This window comes from Castor canadensis, chromosome 7 (genome assembly GCF_047511655.1).
Source record: "Castor canadensis chromosome 7, mCasCan1.hap1v2, whole genome shotgun sequence".
NCBI classification, from domain to species: domain Eukaryota; kingdom Metazoa; phylum Chordata; class Mammalia; order Rodentia; family Castoridae; genus Castor; species Castor canadensis.
In genome coordinates this window covers 27,849,035-27,868,344 of record NC_133392.1, presented here as the reverse complement: position 1 = coordinate 27,868,344, position 19,310 = coordinate 27,849,035, and the positions used below count along the sequence as shown (strand labels likewise).

Here is a 19,310-nt window from a genome sequence, read left to right as displayed (position 1 = left end):
CAGGCTTTCATTTCTACACAGCATATGGACGCTGCTGGCTGCTGTCTTGAGGTGTCCCCAAGTCTACAGTTTCCAAAGAAAGCTAACTTCCCATTCCTGTCCAGTATTCAGCTAGTCTTTTGTGGAAAAGCCTAAGAGTTTAGACCCTGCTTGAATTCTGCAGATCAGCTGCCTCCAACACAGGCCTGGGCCTTCTACCAGCTTCATAGAGCCTGCCCTCTTCTACACTCAGGCTCTGCATTCTCCTCGTCAACCATACTCGCCCAGTGTGACTGACTTCCCGAAAGCCACGATGCCATGTACTCTATCACCAACAGGATGAGAACTCACAAGGAAGGGGCACAAGGAAAGAATGAGTAAAAGATAACCTAGAGGTGAATAAAAGAACTTCTGGCAATGCAGTAATTACCCAAAATTCAGTAGGTAGGTTCCTAGTTTTTCCTGCATTCTCCAGAGAAAAGGAAATCCAAATACAGGCACAACTCACTAACCTCAAGGTATCGCCTAGAGGTGACTAAAAAAGCAGTACCACCAGCACAGTGATGAAGGTGAAAGGAGAGGATGGCATGGGACTCATTTGAGGAGAGGCTGTTCCAGCTTGGTGGGAGGCACCAGAGATAGGGACTATTGGCCACCCTGACACACTTACAAGTGCATGGGCTCGGAGGTGGACAACAGATGCACATACACAGAACCAAGAGGAAAGGAGTATTGGACCTGCACCTACAAATGAAATGGAAGCACTGGCTACCTAGTGCTCGGCTAAGTTTCGTGAGATGCTAACTACTTCCTCTGACTGTCTCCTTCCTTTTGCTGAGAGTAAACAGAAGCTATACAGGGAATATCTTTCCCTCTCCATGGAAGGAAGGAGAAAAAGGGAGACAGAAATGAACTGCTGCCTGCAAGAGCTCAGTGAGCTCTTAAATCCCAGGTTCACCCAGTCACTGGGAGGCTCCTATCCGCTGAAGAAAGGGATTGGGCCTCCCTTAGGGATGAAGTCCACGACCTACCAGCAGACATCCTCCATTTTTAAAACCCTGATATCTCAAGGAAACTGAACCAAGTATAGACTTGTGGTAAAATCAAAGGACAATCTGGGTTGGGAAGAACAAAACTGTGGGCCTTTGAAGAACAACAAATACTGAGGTGAAATGATTGAGATTTTGTCTTCCTACTCATGAGAACAAACTCTTCCTTGACAATATCTTTTCTCAGCTTTCCTGAGAATAATGAACACCAAATAATCTGACTGACTAGTCAGAACCTCTCCCAGTCATTCCTTTGAGCAAGTACCCTGGGTCAGGATTTTCTGGAGGACTGAGTGTACTTAGAACAGGAGTCTGGCATCAGTAGCAGGAAAAGGGGTCAGTACTATAGAGAGCCAAGCTTATTATCTGAGTCAGATAATCTTCCATTGACAGACTAGGCTGCCCCTATCTGGACAGAAGTTAACATGCACCCATGTAGGCCCAGGGAAAAGCCACTCCATCCTAGCCCTTTCCTGGCCCACGAGCAGAAAGTCCTATATATGTTGAGAAAAAACAGCTTTGTCAGACCACTGCACTGCATTGGATGCCACCATTTTGTCCTATTAAATACAGAAGTTAAAATAGTCAAATACATGCTGGAGGTATAGTTCACCAGTGCAAGGCCTTGGGTTCAATGCCTAGCATCACACACACAAATAAATCAAATATAACATCTCCCAAGAAGTCAGGTTTTCTGATTAACATTGCTTCTGTAATTCCAAATTCCTCAATCCTGGTTTCGGAAGGGAGGGTCCCACCCCATCAAAGCCTTTCCCACCTCTTTTTGTTGTCCTAGAGTGAGGCCTCTAAGCATCTTCTTGCCAGTCTACCTCTCCTTCTCCCCTACCTTGCTCCAAACTCTGCTCTAAACTTCTGGCTGCTTTGAAGAGTTACCAAGAGGAATTCCTGCTTCTTCCCACACCCTAAATACAATTATACTTTTAAAAGGAAAAAAACAGTCAAGGGAATCTCCAAAGAGGCCTGCTGCACTCTTCCTCTTGTAATGAAGCATAATAATGAAATGCCTTGCTCTCCAATTAGTAAGAAAGTTCATTTTCTCCAGTTGAACACTCCCCATAGATATATCTAATTTGCTTTCAAGTGTGCATCTTTCTCCTCCACCAAGTTTGCACTTAAAGGTTGGGATATGTTGGTGCCCTCCCAGCCAGGCCCTGGCAGGACAGCCTGGTGGAGGGAGAGGGTGAGTAACAGTGCTGCCTCCAATCTTGGAGTTCTAGGTTGACCATTTCTGCCACCCACTTATCACAACATACATGCACACCAGTTCTGTCCCTCCGAGGCTTTCTGCAAAATGGAAGAGAAGGAAAGGGAGGAATCACACTTGGAAAGATTAAAGAAAAAAAAAACAGTAGGAAGAGAAAGTGAGGAGGTAGTTATTGCTGGAAGACCTATTTGTCGGTGAAAGAAATGTCATCTGAAACAGTGACCCAAAGCAGGAGCTGCCTCTTCCCTTTCAGGACTTGGCCCTCTCAAAGCCCTTGGAGCTCCAGCTTCTTTTGCCTCAACTGGCTGGGCAGTGCAATGGGCACCAATACCTGAGGCAATCTAAAAGCTGCCAACAGCAGCACAGAAGAGCTGCTCTGCTCAGTGAACCCTGGAGGGATGCTTCTCTAGAACCACCTCATCTCTGCCTTCTGGTCCCAAAGAAAACTGAAGAAACAGCCCAGTTCTGAAAATCTGATGCTTCAGAGGAAGGCCCCTAGCCTCAGGGCCACAACAGATGCCAGAAGTATGGCCTCATACCCTAAGGCCAGTCCTTGGAGAGTTCACTCTCCCCAGAGGCAGACCAGGCCTTACTGGGCTGAGGCCTCAAGTCATGCATCATGTGACTTCTATCTGTGCCTGCAGCCACTTCTCCTCAGTGGGGAAAATGTCTCCCACTCCCATATTCCAAGGACAGCCCTCAACTGGGAAAGATAAGCACTTGTGATTTCCTGAAGCTATTCTGCCTCTTTTCTGCCCAGGCTTACTGGCTCGTGCCCTTTACCACTGCTATAGTCCCTGCAGCTGCCTTGTGCTCTCTCAACACCCCTCCTGCCTGCCTCCACCTCCCCAAACCCCTGCAAACAAGGCCCTGCCCTGGTTCTCTGAGGCTCACAATCTCTGCTCCTGCCAGACTCAGTCACGAGGCGGGTTTAACTCAGTTCAAGCTGGCAGCCTACAGGGTAGAACTAACCGCCTCCCTCAAGGGGTGCCAGACAAGCGTGTTCTGGAGCATCCCTAGGTGCTCTTGTTTTCTAGGCACCCTGCAGTGGTCTGTGACAGACGCATAGATGGGGGAATTCTTTGCCAGCCAAAGTTGGCATCTTACCCTACCCCTCAAATCTGCCACTGGCCTCTAGGGCTGAAGACCCTCCAAGAAGAAGAGGCCCTGCAAGACAAAGACCTGAGGGCCCCCCCAGTCTGGCCTCCAAGACCAACACAGACCCGCATTAAAATCAACACTCCGTGAACACACAAAACTGACAGGGCAGGGGGGAGCACACATCAGATACAAAGATTGGGCTCTCGGGAGACGCGGCCTGCTGGTCTCCCATGTTAGCTCCAAGTGACTAAGCGCAGGGTGGGAAATAATGCCACTGTAGTGGCGAGAGCTCCTGCCTGGGCTCTAGGTTCGGCAGCCTTTCACAGAAGATGCCTCTGCCTGGAAAAAAAAATGCAAGCATTGTGTGAGGACCATTAATGCATGCGCCTTTGCACATTCCTTCAAGAAGCACCAGTGTCTGCGCCTTCCTCCCTACTCTGTCCCCCAGCAACTGCACAGGCCTGCAACATGCTGCACATGCCACCTGGTCCTACTCCCCAGGCTCCCAGCTCTATAAGCGGTGGGAAGGAGCCTGCCAAACACCCTGGCTTCATTGTGCCCCAGAAAGAGGGGACTAATTACTTGCCTACACTCTGGAGTGCCCAGGGAAAAAACAGAAGCCAGTGGGTAGAGAGGGTGGGAAATGGTGGGGGGGGGGGTGCAAGAAGGGAGAGAAAGCCACAGGATACATTTCAAAGTTTCTCTAGCAATTTGGAGGTGGGACAAGAAAGCTCGGTCCTGATGTGAAATCATACAGAGGTCAGCACTGGGTCTCCCACCCTTGTGAGAAAGTGGTGAATCGGGACGGTTTATCAAACAATCATTTTTTTTCTTTTGAAACTGGGAGGCAGCAGCTTGGACAATTCTGCAGATGTGCTTGATGAGTTAGGGACAAAAATGGCCCTTCTCTGTCCCCCGCCTCTTCTCTCTCTGTAAGGGCTCCCATCGGGGGTTGCTTCTCCCTCCACTGCCTCCTGGGCCCTCCCCTCCCTTCTTCAGTGGTCAGCTGAGACCCCCACCCACTGCTTGCTTTTGTACTCTTGGCCTTTGGACATACTGACAGGGGCCTTTATGAGACCCCAATCAAGACCCCCATGTCACAGGTACCTAGTAGAGACACCAGACCTTTTCAAACAAGGGACAACAAGGAAAATCGGCTGGTCCATTGTCTCTCCTCAGTGCTAAGTGAGATGAAAGGGGCCCGCGGCCCCCTCCCCACAGCTTGCCTGCCAATCACCTCTAGTTATTAAGGTCACAATGTGTAAATTCTTTTGACCTGCACCTAATCAAAGATTCACCGGCCCTTTCAAATCCGAATGGGGAGGAGGGGAGAGATGCCCTCCCATAAACCCAGCAAACTCCCTCAATAAAATTTCTCTCTCTGATTCCTTCTTTGCTTCCCATCTCCACCCCCTCGCTTCTCCTCACTCCGCCCTCCTCACCACTAGCTTCAAACGCAAATGACAAGCCCTGTGGAATTACTACCCCCAAAGAATCCTAGGAGATTGGAAAAGTTTTTATTCCATTCTCTTTAAAGAAAAGGTTTTCAGACAGGCATAGTTGCCCAAGCAAGCCCAAAATATGGGCAGCCCTGTGGCTCCAATGCCAAATCTCTCCAAATGGCAATGTGGTCAATGGTTCTTTCCTAGCTCCTAAACAAGCCTCTCTTGCTTGCCCTGGATACATGGAAGAAATGAGTGGGACTCATTTCATTCCTTCACTTTGTTACTGAGCATCTCCAGCTCCAGCTCTAACCCCCTGATGAGACTGACTGAGGGACTTTGTGGGTTGAGGTCTCAAGGTGGACAACCCTTGAGGAAATAAATAAATAAATAAATAACCATAGCAGAACAGAACAAGAGCCAGAGGAAAGAAATTGAGAAAAAAGCAAACCTATTAGCTTGGAAACCATAGGCTGAAATCATGTATGGGAAATAAAATTCTTGCAAATGTCTCTGCCTTTCTACATATCTATGGTATTATTACATAACAAGCAAGGTAGTGGTCAATTGATTTATGTAAATTGCCCAGAAAATACGAATTTGCTCACCATCTCCTCCAGCCAGGTACTCTACTCCCTAACTCCTCGTTTTCCTCCTGCTCTCTGGTTATACCTTTTGCCTCTGATTCTCCTTGCTCCACTGTCTGTATTTCTTTGGGCACTAATCCCTCACATTATTTCCACTATTGTCTCCCCACTGAGGCCTTCCACATCCCAACTCCATGTCTGAGCCCTAGGCCACCATTCCTGGCTGTCTCTGGCCATTGCCACCTGAGTGTCCCTTACATCAGAACTGGGTCTGCTCAAGTCAGAGCCCCATCCATCCCCAGACTCAGACAAGTCTTCTCTGTCCCTTCCCTCCCTCTTTCCATGCAATAATTCTCCTGAACTTTATTCTCCTGAACCCAATGCTGTACCCTCCTTGTCCCTAGGGTCAAGCCCCTCACTGGCTAGCAAAGTATATACCTAGAAAAGTATCCAAACAGCTTGATCTCTCCCCTTCAAATAATCCCATACACTGTGCACCACATTAATCATTTAACTGCTTCAATTGTCAGAAACCATTCATGGCTCCCTATTTTTCTCAGGCTAAATTCAATCTCGGCTCTTCAAAACCTTTTAAAACCAGGCCCCAAACTTCCCCTTTAGTCAGCCAAACTTGTCTACTCTGAACCCACAAAACTACCTAGAGTTTCCTCATACCTTTGTATGTCTCTGCTTATGCCAATCCCCTTGCCTGAAGTTCCCTTCTCTAATGTAAACAGGGTATTGTACTACTCCCACTTCAAACTCCACATCACCTATAAAGAGCCCCTAATTCCCTCTGATTTCCTGCCAATTGTCCCAAGAGTTGGTGACACTCACACTGTATATACACTGGAACTCGCTGTTGAGTATAGGCATTACCCCAATTGTGCTATAAGCTCCATGCTTCTTGGGCATCATACTTGCCATGTCACCTAGAGCACAGAAGCATTCAGTGCATCTGTAAGATAAGTTCTCAGACAGACACTACAAAGAAAAATATTTCTGAGTTTATACTGACTTTTTTCTTTCAATTCCAGTTTTTTAACTTATTTCTTTCCCCAAAAAAGGTCCCAAGCACAAAATCATGGTAAAGAATTAAAGTAAGGAAGGGTCTTTTGGGAGTGATGAAAATGTTCTAAATCTGAAATGAGGTGCAATACTATTAATTTGCTAAAAGTTAGGGAACCCTGCACTTAAATTGTACATTTTAAAGGGTAATTTTTATGTTACATAAGTTATACTTCAATAAAGCTGTTTAAATAAAAAAGTAAATGTAGGTCCATGTATCCTTAATTTAAATAATTATATAATAAAAGAAAGTCCTTCCATAGTTGCCTGATATTGAAATAGATATTTAAATGTAATTTGTGTTCTTTCTAGTTATAAAACAGGTTCATTATTAAAAAATTTAAATACAAAAAACTAAAACAGAAAGTAAATGTCAACAGAAATCCATCACAAAATAAATAACCCTGAGGAGATATTTAAATAAACTGTCATACTATTTTGTGACTTTTTTTTCACTCCACAATGTTATAACATCTTTTGGAATCAATAAATACATATCTGTGTCATTCTTTTAGAGGCTACATAGTATTTTATTGAATGAATGTACCATAAAATATTTACCCACACTCTTACTAATGGATACTTACATGTTCCTGACATAAGCCTCTATGCATACAACTTGCACAATTATCTGGTTATTGACTTAGGATAAATTCCTAGATGTAGAATTTACATATCAAAAGATTTTCACCTCACTATTCTTATCCTCACTGCCAACCTCATACAATTTTAAAACTTTGATTTTTCCTCTCATTATTCTTGGACCTACCCTTACTAGCCTGCAGAGAAGAATTTTTCTGGCCATAGATTTCTAACAAGTAGAAGAATCCTTTGAACAATCTATTTTTGAATTAAGGTTTTGAATTCTCAACCACAGCTCACTCTGGGCACTAATACTTCAGACCCATTAACCTGACTGTTTCTCTTTCTTTGCCAAATGTTATAAATCTCACCCTCCTGCACAGATGATCCTCCCCTTGGGACACCACCCACTCAACTCACTAGTCCCCTCTCATTCAGGCAGAAGGAACTAGGCTTGACCAGCATGGGTAATGCTACAACTGCAACAAGGCAGAAAAATAACAGAAGACAGAGAAAAACATCTTAAGAGCAGAATCCTCAGGAGGAGAGACAGGGCCAAGTGCTCTGTGCGGGCCCAGAGGCCACAGTACAGCAAGTCTGGATGAGGAACCTATGCCAGCTATGGCAGATTAAACCTGGACAGCAGGCTATGGAGGGCGGGGGAATTGTGCTCCAGAGACTCCAGAGATTTGACATGGCACCTAGGTCTGACTTGACAAGGAAAGACTTTAAGCTAGTTTCCTCTTTAAAATTCCTTAATCAGGCCTCCTGACTGTACAGAAAGAGGAGGCAAAATAAACCTACCCCGTAAATACCTCAGCCCAGGCCCTGTGCTTGGTCTGTATTGTGAATGGGGAGACATGGCATCAGGGAAAAAATTCCTTAATCAGGCTGAAGATATGGCTTAGTGGTTGGGGATATAGCTCAGTGGTAGAGCACTATCTCAGCATGCTTGAAACTCTCAGTTATATTCTCAGCATTGGGGGCTGGGAGGTGGATCATTAATCTATGAAGAAGGGAGGGAGGGACACTCACAGTGGCCACAAGCAGAAAAGAGCACATCTCAGCCTTTTCTTCACCCAATGCAGGTTGGGTATACAATGAAGCACACCCCCACACACACCCCTACCAGCACACACATTGCCCCCCCCACACAAACCTCCAACCGCCCCCAAATCACTCACTAAGCAGTGGTCCCTATGCTAGTGCACATTTATACTCAAAAAGGTCTCCCTTCACACTGCCTTCTCACCTCTCCTCATGTCTTTCCATCTAGCTGAACAGCTAGAAATAAGCCAGTCTGAAACTTCTCACCTGATCTCTTGCTGTGCCAGCACAAAAAGTGGTTGCCATCCCTGCCCATTCTCACAGCATCACCAAAACTTCCTGAGACTGTACAGACATAAGCAACTCCAGCCTGGAAGCAGAAAGCCACAGAGGGGACAGAGGAAGCATGGAAAGCCAAGGGAGGGGAAAAGGGCCTGGTGGTTTCACATCTGGTTATCAAGCTATTTGCATAATATAAAGAGTACTGGTTTTAAAATCTTCTCAAAGCAGGCAAGCTCCTGTCTTCAAGAAGCATGCTCTCAATCAGGTGTCAGTGGCTCACACTTGTAATCTTAGCTACTCAGGAGGCAGAGATCAGGAGAATTGCGGTTCGAAACTAGCCCAGGCAAACAGTTCACAAGACCCTATCTCGAAAAAACTCATCACGAAAAAGGTCTGGTGGAGTGGCTCAAGGTGTAGGCCCTGAGCTCAAACTCAATACCGAAAAAAAAAACATGCTCTCCAGCTAAAATAGCATACCATGGCAACCACAGCCATGTTCTAAAGGCTAGATTATGGCCTTCCTGCAGGAAGGCAAGGAGGACAAGACAGCAGGGCGAGTGGAGCAGGGCCAGAGACAAATCTGAACACAAGCACATGAAAAACAAGGAGGAAAATCACATATTTTTAAATTATCTTAGTCTCTTAAAAGGTTCTCTCTCTCTCTCTCTCTCTCTCTCTCTCTCTCTCTCTCTCTCTTTTTGGTAGTACTGGGTTTGAACTCAGGGTCTATACCTTGAGCCATTCCATCAATCCCTTTTTGTGACAGGTTTTTTCGAAATAGGGTCTCATAGACTATTTGCCTGGGGCTGGCTTCAAAAAGACATCTTCCTGACAGGCTAAGGTTCTCTCTCTTACTTGAAATTTTCTCCTGTGAATTAAGACACTGCTGTTGATTCTGGATGTTAGCACATCCCAACTGGCACCCCACCTGTCCCTCCTATACTTTTAGGTGCCCATTCATGTTTTTAATTTGCATCGCAAACTATGTAAAAGGAAAGCTTCTGCAGAAACCAATTTCCTGGGCCAGCAGCTCCTGAACTAATTAATATTCCCTTTGCAATTACCATAGCTTTTACTTGCACATACTCACCTCCCTCCTCCCTCTACTCTTCCTGCTCTTGTCAGCATCTCAGATAGGCCTGAGCCAAGTCTCTCTGACAGGTTGCCACAAACCACATTACAAACTACCCCCTATGAAAATGTCCTGGCCAAAGACAGGAACAAGAACAAATTTAGAAAAGATGCAAGGACCATGGGTAATCAGTCTTAATAGGGTATCCTAAAGCATACAGCTGCATCTGCAGCACATAGCATGTAATTCTCACACAGATGGGAAAGAAAACCTGGCTTCCAAAAGCTTAGAATCTGAAACTTCTAGAAAGTCCTGTTCAAGAAATTGCTAGAGAATTACAGTAATTAGCAGATGTCTAATCCATACAGCCAGAGATCCTATAGTATGGGCCTGAAGGGAGAGCCAAATACACTCATTGGTTTTTCTGATGTATAAATGCATCCTTTTTTGTTACCTTGCATACAAATTCTAAACAGCAAGCAAAACTCAGAATCGAAACACAACTTCTGTGAGTTGTGGCATGATTATGGCTGACTCCCATATCAATGGTCCAACATATTTCACTCCTGGTGGTACACATGTATGTCCCTTCTTGATAGTGTAAGGAAAATGTCCCACTCTTGGGTCCTAAGCCCCAAGTATCAAATGGAACTTCATGATTATGAAACTAACTGAGGCACACAGAGGGAAACTGTCATGGGTAGAAGAATTCCTATTCTTGGGTGGGCCTATGACCAGTCATATCTGTCTGATCTGAACTCACAGAAGGGAAGAAATACAACTAGCACCATGGACGACCACATGGAGGTACCAGGGACCAGAACTCTGAGGATGAAAAGGTGGTAGTGGTAGTGGGAGGTCCCTTTTTAAAAAGATAATTGGTTTGAAATGAAAAAGAAAACAGGGAACCTAACACTTGACTCCAAATTGGAATGCTGGAATCTACCCAAAATAGCCCAAGAACCAATGAACTATAGAAGGATGGGATGATCCTTCTGCCTCTAACATGACCCTTTGCAAAACATACATTCTCTTCTGATCTAGTGATAACCCTATTACTGCCTTTTTCACTCATTCCCACTACAAACCCAATCCCAGACTCTAGTCTGTTTCCAAGAGTAAGCTCCATTGGCTCAAAAAACTAAAAGCACAGATCTTTCATGGAGATTCCTCTTTTTACTGGTCCAAGTACTACAGCTAACAGGTGGGAAATCTTCTTAAATATATGAGTATTATCATGGCAAGGCCACTGGTACGGATCAGTGCCATAAGTCAGGCAGGGCTAGAAGCTTCCGCTCCACCATCAGGTTCCTCTTTAGCCTTGACAGATCAAACCCAAAGCCGAAGCAAGCTACAGAGTTCAGTTCAGTCTCCGAGCCAAAGGTCTTCACAGTGAGGGACCAAAGCTGCCCTGGCTGGGCCTCTGCAGACCTATGTCCCAAATTAATCACTACCAGGCGGGGCCTGAACACCAGCCTGCAATCTGAGCCTGAGCAGCACCTGCAGAGGGGTTACCCCAGCACCTCCCTCACTCCCCTTGGGCAGGATCCAGAGCATGAGGGTGTCCAGCTATTGACAAGGTTACCTGGGACAGGAGGGCAAGACACTCAGCCATCTTTAATCCAACAAATAAGTCATGGATGGTTTAAGTGCCTTAGCTGAGAGAAAAAAGAATATGTAGTGACTCAGGCAGTGAAGTCAAGCCCCAAAAGAAAGATAATTGTCAGCATCTCAAGAGAAAAAGAAAAAGGTTCCAATGTCCCTCTCGTTGCTGTTCAGAAAAGCAATCTACCTAAAGACCAGCAATGGGAGACCAAACTCATGAGATACCTCATATGTGTGGTGCACATCCTCATCATCTATAGATCAGCAGAATGCTGATAGAAAGAAGAGAGACCAAAGCAGGAATGTCTTCAGAATAACCCCAAATGCTGACAGGTATTCGTGTGAAAGGAAGTTTGGAAATAAATCCTAGGAGAGCATGCTGTAAATGCCAAGATCTGAGGGAAGTAGTTTCCTCAAATGATCTACATCAGTAAGCTGTTTCCAGCACTAGTGGACTAGTGACTAAGTGTGCTAGGTAGATGTTAATCTGGCTATGGAAAAAGGCACTTTTTAGGACCAAAGGATCCTACTGTATTATAAATTCTTTGTAGATAGTAATCCCTTTTATTTTGCTACCTCTCAAAGAGTAAGTAGAGCAGAAATACTGAGGCAAAAAAAAAAAAAGAAAGAAAGAAGATAAGCATGGAAACCTTTATCTTAGAATGACCATCTCAGGCCCTGACTCTGCTACCAGGAGAAACCACTTTGATGGAGTGCACCCTTCCCCACCTGCCCATGGCCCAAGGGAAGGAAAGGTGGGAGGAGTCAGAATCAGATTGAAGTGTGTCCCTTGAGGAGCAGAGAAAAGTATAAGTCAGAGAAGAGGAGAAAGAGCTCTGGGTGCACCTTCATCTGAGGAGTGACACCCCCATCCTGACTGTCACAGCTTGTACCTCCATCCCCAAGAACTCCCTTTGAACCTCCGGCTCCAACCCAGAGTTAGGACAGAGCACTGGCTACAATTACACACTTGCTTGGGGAAGGGGGTGGGTACTGCATGTGACAGGCCATGAAAGGTCCCTGCCTATAAAACAGACTGGAAAACAAACCCTTAATTTAAATGTTAATGAAAGTGCTGAGGCAACATCAGAGCCTTCCCGGCTGCTCAGAGAACAGCTACACCAGCCCCAGAATTTATTGCTCCCCTCACCCTCCTGCCCCCCTCTCTGCCTCATCACCCACTGATGTTTAAAGAGGAAAAAAAAAGAAAAGAAAAGAAAAAGAAAAAGGAAAAAAACCCTAATTTTAACATTAACTCCATGCTTCCACCTTGAGATGTGACTGCTAAATTATCTGTCGGCAGAACAGTGATCAAAGGTAGGAAAACATAGGCACACTGCACACACGACCTAGTAAAGTCTGCAGCAGCCAGGGCAGGGAAATCCCCTCCCAGTGAGATGAGCAGAGAGCAGAGACATTGGTGCAGGTGGGGACTGCAGCCAGTACTGGGAGGGAGGAGAATGATCCCTCTACAGCTTTTTAGTTTTTAGTTGACATATCACAGTTGTTCATATCTATTGAGTACGGTACAGTAATTTGATGCATGTACTCAATGTGTAGTGATAAGACCTGGGCAATTAGCTTTTCTGCCTCCCCAAACATTTATCATTTCTATGTGTTAGAAACCTTCAGACTCTTCTAGTTATTTTGAAATGTATCATAAATCACTGCAGACTACAGTTCCTCTATTATGCTATAGAACACCAGAACAGATTCCTCCTATCTCTCTGTGTTCCTCTACCTCTCAAGCCCCCATCTGAGAACGTTCCACACTTTACTATGCACTTTACTTATCAGATTCTCCCATCAGGCTATGCCATGTAGTTCATGGTGGTTTACCTAATGACAATAGGGCAACAGCAATGCTTAAGAGGTAGCTGAAGAGAGAATGAGATGGTGGAGGAAAGAGGGAGGAAGGAGTAGAGGAAAAAGAGAAAAAGAGACAAGAGTCAGAGATGGAGAAAGAATCCCAATGCTGAGACTAAAGGATAGAAATGGATCCCTACTAGCAGAGCCAGAATCTCAATACATCAACTCTGCATCCACAGGATCCAGCCCTTTGCAGTAGCGTTTCTATTTGTAGCATTTTATTTAAGTCAGCTCTTAACAAGTGAGCCAACTGTGCTGGCCAGGGAATGAACTGCTCCCACAAGTGGGTTCTGGGCCAGCGAGAGCTGAGAGGGTTCTGGTCTCAGGCCAACAGCTCAGCATATGAGCCTCCCTATGCCCATTCCGCCCTGGGTAATGGCTGATGTTCAGGGTCTTAAAGAACTGAAACCCCTGCTGTGGTAGGTATTTGACCCTTGCTACACATGGATTTGAACACCTGAGAGGCTTATGTTTGCACAGGCAATGAACATTAGGGTGCAGGCCACTGCCCTGAGATTTAGCCAGGCACCCCACACTGATGCTTCCCAGCATTAACACATTTTAGGTTGGATCAGTGGGCCCACCTAGCATTTCTCAGAGCTTCCATCTTTCTCCAGGTATCATGATGCCTATTCCAGCTATGCAAGTCCCTGGCTCCTCTATAGTGCCTTTGTGCCTCTGACTCTTTCAGCAGACATCACATGCAGAATACTCCCTCCCATGCTCAGCTGGCTAACTTTTTTTTTTTTTTTTTTTTTTTTTTTTTTAGGTGGCACTGGAGTTTGAGCTCAGGGCCTCACACTTGCCAGGCAGGTGCTTTACCACTTTAGCTACTCTGCCAGCCATGCTCTGCTGTCCAGCAAGCCACTCCTTGCCCAGCTCTTCAGTCTCCTTTCCCCGGAGAAGCCCCAGAGGAGGTTTCCCCTCTGCCCAACTCTGAAAAGGGAGAACAGAGAGATCCCTAAGACACCCATGGTCCATATGAGACACCAGCAGGACCAGCTACAAGTCACCCATCCAAATCCTTCTTCAGTTTATCAAGGCTGGAGATCCGCTTCACATCCAACTGTCCATTGTCAACAAGGAAAAGAAAAACTCAGAGACAAGCTGTTTACTTTTGATTATTCTTTCACTTAAAGCACTGAGTGAGTTATGAAGCCCAGGCCCAGAAAACTGCAGCATCACTGGGAACCAATAGAACCCATATTGAAAGTTGGCTCCCTCATTTTCCAACCCTTCAAATCTCTCTGTGACAGCACACTCCACATGCAATTACCTTTCAGTAAAAAAAAGATGCATTTCAACAAGCTGGTAGATGGTGTCCACAAACAGCACACAGTAAACCCTGTAGCTGCTGGAACAAACACCCTGCTTTCCCAGCACCCCCTGCCCTGCCAAACAGTACACAGTGGTGGCTTTCCTTCCAGACTCACCCTCACCTCTGGGAGAAATGAAGCAAGAAGGGGCAGCTCCTCCATTGAAACCCCCAAGAGGCCACAACTCACTTTACAAATTTGAATCGGTACATTTCACACAGACTTGGACTAATCCCCCCCAAAACAAACAGGTCACCACAGTGAGCAAAGTTACACAAAATTATATTGCGTATTTAATAACAGAGTTAAGTCAAATTTCTACACCTATACCACTCATATATTTCTCTGATGACAGAAGCAGGGGAGAAGGGATTAAAGCACAAGAGTCTGGGAAGCCTTCCTGACCACACTCACCCACATGACAGCAGTGCTGTTCAGAGATTGGGAAGGGTTCTGTTAAGCACTTTCTTTTTCTTGCAGGGTAAGAGATATGGTGTCTGCAGAAGAAGGAAGAACTCCATGCTCATCTACTTCTCCTTCCCAAGCAAACAGGGCAGGAAGGTCTACAGATTTATTTCACCACCAATACTCACTGTTGGTGGAGGAATCCAGAAAACTGCAGACCATGCTCCAAGAATGGTATAAGATTCACAGCTACCTGAGTTGAGTCCAAACTTCTACATGCTGCCTTTTCATACCCTTCCAAGAAGAGAAAATGTTCCCAGGTTCCTACAGAGTCTTCCAAGGGCCACCGCTATCATGCAAGATGCTGGTGAGTGCTAAATAGTAAAGACCCAGGACATGGCAATTGGCTAGAGACAAGCACAGACTGCAGCCCTTTCTGTCCCAGCCCACATGTAGCCCTGCACTGATCTTTCCTCGGCCTCAATTTCTCCCTTTGCCAAAAGAGAATGACACTCTCCTTTTCCCCCAACCAGAGACAGCCTATTTTAAAGCATTTAATTTAGTCTGGCAAGCACCACAGTTATGTAGCCACCTTATCCCCATGACTGAGTAAACTCCTAAGGAAGCTGCCATACATCAAGTGCTCAGAAAACACATAGAGATGTGAAATGAAAAGGAATGAGAAACGAAGAGATGAGAAGTAGAAGGAAATAAAGTTAAGTTTTCAATCATTCTGCGTTTTCTTGCTCCTTAGTATTTACTAATTTTATTCATCTGGATATAAGTTTTAAATTATACATCTTTAAAAATCTGCTTTTCTGTGTTACTCATGGGAAAGTGCTCAGTATGCCCTCAGGAAGTTGTATCTGAAACATTTAGGCTGGCGATATTCCTGCCCCACAACTGGCACTAGACACGGACCCTTCCACCCCAGGCATGCCCCATGTCTTCTCAACCTGTCCTCTCACTCGTTCAACAGCAATAGGTGGGACCTCTTCTATGGAACAGGGCCTTACTGGCAAGTCATGAATTTTCAAAACAGGATTATTGATGTCAGGATAAAATGGGTAGGCGACATGAAAGAAGCAGAGGAAAAGGTCCTTGCCTGACACTTTCCTATGGAGCCTTCTGTTTTCCTTCAGTATTTTCTGAATATCTAAACACAGTTCTGAAAACATAAGTGTTATTAAATATCATCTTCCACAATTGTTTATAAATCAAGAACTCAAGGACACAGAAGGAAGAAAAGTAGATATTTGGATGTAGGACAGAATCCTTGTTTCTCCTAGACAAAGAGTACCTCAAAGTAAGCCCAGGGCTTGAGCATCTATGTTTCATGCTACGAGTGCCTGAGTACACACACACACACACACACACACACACAAGAAAATAAGGCAGGAAAAATCCAATATCAAAGAAAAAAAGATGCAGGCTGGGCGCCAATGGCTCACATCTGTAATCCTAGCTACTCAGAAGGCAGAGATCAGGAGGTGCACAATTCGAAGCCAGCCTGTGCCAATAGTTCGAAAGACCCTATCTCAAAAAAACCTATCATGACAAAGGGCTGGTGGAGTGGCTCAAGGTGTAGGCCCTGAGTTCAAACCCCAGTACTGTGCCAAAAAAAAAAAAAAAAAAGAAAGAAAGAAGGTGCATAGCTTAATAAATAATTTTAAGCAGAAGAAAGAGATTAATTCAGAAAAGAGCTGTGCTAGGTCTTCTAGTTGTCCAGGTTCCTTTCAACTATACAAGAGAGCAACAAGGGGCTGAAAAATTATCAGGCAAACTGGGAACACCTGTCCTAGAGGACAGCTGCTACTCATATCTCCTCATGCTCTTCATGAGGTGTCCAGGGTAACATCCTATTAGTGATATACTAACTACATTCAATAGGCATGGTAACAGGGAAGGGAACAGAAGGCAGCAGTCAAGGGCAAGGTCACTACAGGGGAAAAAGAAAAGAGAGACTCCTACTGAGTCTCCACCTTAGGACAACTGCAAAAGAGCAGTGTAACTCCTTGGGAATGGGAGAAGCCCAAGGAGGCCCAGGCAAAAGGCTTCAATACCACTCAAGCCACTAAGCAAACACTACACCTGGTAACAGGATTCTGGTCGACATAATATTATAGCCCTTTCAGCTTCTTCATATACATTCTTTTGGGTCATCCTCACTGTAATCTAGTAAGTTCTATAAAGAAAAGAGTAATCGTATGTGACATATGAGGGAGCTGGGGCTAGGAGAAGAGAATGATTCACTTGCTGCCACCCTGGCAACAGAGGGCAAAGCAAAGCTCCTCTCCCAGACTGCTTTGAAGAATAGATCCTAAGGGCGAGAGTTAGTGCCTCCCAGGGTTGAGAAAATGGATGAGTTTGTTTATTTTTTTTTTTCTTGGTGGCACGGGGTTTTGAACTCAGGGCCTCACCCCTGCTAGGCAGGCACTCTTACAACTTCAGTCACTCCGCCTGCCCTTTTTTGTGATGAGTTTTTTTGGGTCTCTCAAACTATTTGCCAGGGGCTGGCTTCAAACCTCAATCCTCCTGATCTCTGCCTCCTGAGTAGCTAAGATTACAGGCGTGAGCCTCTGGTAGCTATCCTGGATGAGTTTACTGAAAGGTTCAAAATCATGGACAGAGTGAAAATAAATAGATCTAATAATAAAGTATTAAGATTCTAGCCCAGTATATTCTTCAGATAAGAGAAAAAGGAACAGTGATAATACTAGCACATACCCTAGTCATCTAGAGTAAAGTCAGAAACCCAGATGCAAACTATTTCAAAAAAGAGTCCAAGACATCATCTGAGGATTTGGGGGAAGAACCATCTTAAACAAATGCAGGACAGAAGCTGAGCAACCAGTCAACTACAAGCAAGAAACTCTGAAGAAGAATATGAAGAAAGAAAAAAAAAGAAAGAATATGAAGAAAATACAAAGCCCAGGTCTTCACCAAAGGTGAGATGTAGAAAGGACTTAGCAGGGAGTCTGCACACAGAGAGCAGCTGGCTAGTAACTGCCAGTTGCTATGAGGGTGGCAGTCATACAGCAGCAGTAGTAACATTAGAAAGCCAGGTCCTTTCCCAAAACCAGTTTCCAAGTTGTGGCCAAAAAACCCAAAGTCAGTTTACTGTGATCTCAAATGCTTCTTAATGAAGAGGGCAGACTCTGTCCTCAACCTCTCTTATTGACACCATCTGCAAGAAGTGCTGTAGTCTCTTCTGTTAAGCCTAATATGTTTTTCAGGTGACTAGAAGACTTTGAAGGTAGAGAGTCAGTGGACAGCCAGTCTGTATAATTTGGTCTCAATCCACATACTTACATGTGGATTGAGACCATCCCCAACTAAGAGTGGTCTCTATCACCAACCCCACCTGAGTTTCCTGAAGCCAGCAGAAGTCCATAGGCAACCACTAAGACAAAGTTACGAGGACACCTGTCACCTCCCACACACTGTTCAGCCTTCCTTCAGTCCTTACACATATCAAGCCTGGCTAATGAGCTTTAAGGAGAACAACATTACCAGGCACTGGTGGCTCATGCCTGTAATCCTGGCTATTCAGGAGGCAGAGATCAGGAAGATCAAGGTTCGAGCAGTTCTCAAGACCCCATCCCGAGAAAACCGTTCACAATAAAAGGGCTGGTGGAGTGGCTCAAGGTGTAGGCCCTGAGTTCAGACCCCAGTACCATACAAAAAAACGAAAAAGAGCAGCAGCATCAGGGAGAAGACAAAACTCGACAGCTCCATTTTCCACCCTCCGCTCCCACACATTTAGTCTCTCTACTCCCCACTGATCTTTCCTTTCCTCTTTCCTAGGATTGCTAGAATGATTTGTTCTGAGCAGCGACAGGTTTATAGGTTAGCCGACACCTCTGCTCTGTGGAATTTTAATTGACTTCTCCCATCGTCAATATGCTAAGGAAAGGGGTCTCCATTTTCTGGGGTCAGCAATGTGTTTCAGGTCCTGCTATATCAGCCGTCAAATTGAAGAATTAATGACGTGGCTAATCGGCTCTAATTCTTAGGAAGAAAAAAATCTGAAAGGGAAGAGAGCAGGAGGAGGTATGCAGGTTCCATGGGGGTGAGGAGGAAGAGGCTAAAGGGGGTTGAGCAAAGGGGACACCAACTCACTCATAAAACAAGTGACTGACTTAACCCAGGAGGTTGGAGGGTGGCAGCCCTATAGCTTTTCTAATTCCATTTAGGTAGGAAGTAAGAAGTAAAGGAAGTGGGGAAAGCCCCTAGTAACTATTGTGATGGTATAGGAAACAGTGGCCATGAACCCTGCTGGGTAGGAGAGAGGCCTGGCTTTGGGTCAAGAGAGCCTAGAAAGCAGAAATTAGGATGCAAAGATCACTTGTTCATACTTCTCTAGTTAAAGATTAAAAAAAAAAAATTAGGCCAAAGGATAAAGCAACCAATCATTAAAAATGTTGTACTTCTAGTTGGGTGCGGTGGCACATGCCTGTAATCCCAGCACTCAGGAGGCTGAGGTAGGAGGATGATGAATTTGAGGCCAATTTGGACTATGTAGCAAGACCCTACCTCAAAAAAAAAAAGTGATTTTGCTATAATTGTCAATGTTTCTCCTGCTCTGCAGACATGTCTTTGGATGAGGGACCAAATGAACATAGGCCTCAAGTCTCTCTTGATAACTGGTACCTGTAAGAGACACTCCAGAGGACAATTT

The 19,310-nt window shown here is 45.1% G+C and overlaps 1 protein-coding gene and 1 non-coding gene across 6 annotated transcripts in view; one reads left to right on the top strand and one right to left on the bottom strand.

Annotated features, from left to right (window-relative positions):
• Fbxw4 (F-box and WD repeat domain containing 4) overlaps nucleotides 1–19,310 on the bottom strand; it is an 82,887-nt gene that overhangs the window by 32,579 nt on the left and 30,998 nt on the right. The gene's annotated exons all lie outside the window — the stretch shown is intronic.
• Nucleotides 7,769–7,897, top strand: LOC141425360 (small nucleolar RNA SNORA51). The gene has a single exon (XR_012450417.1). It is a non-coding gene; the product is annotated as a small nucleolar RNA SNORA51 (small nucleolar RNA).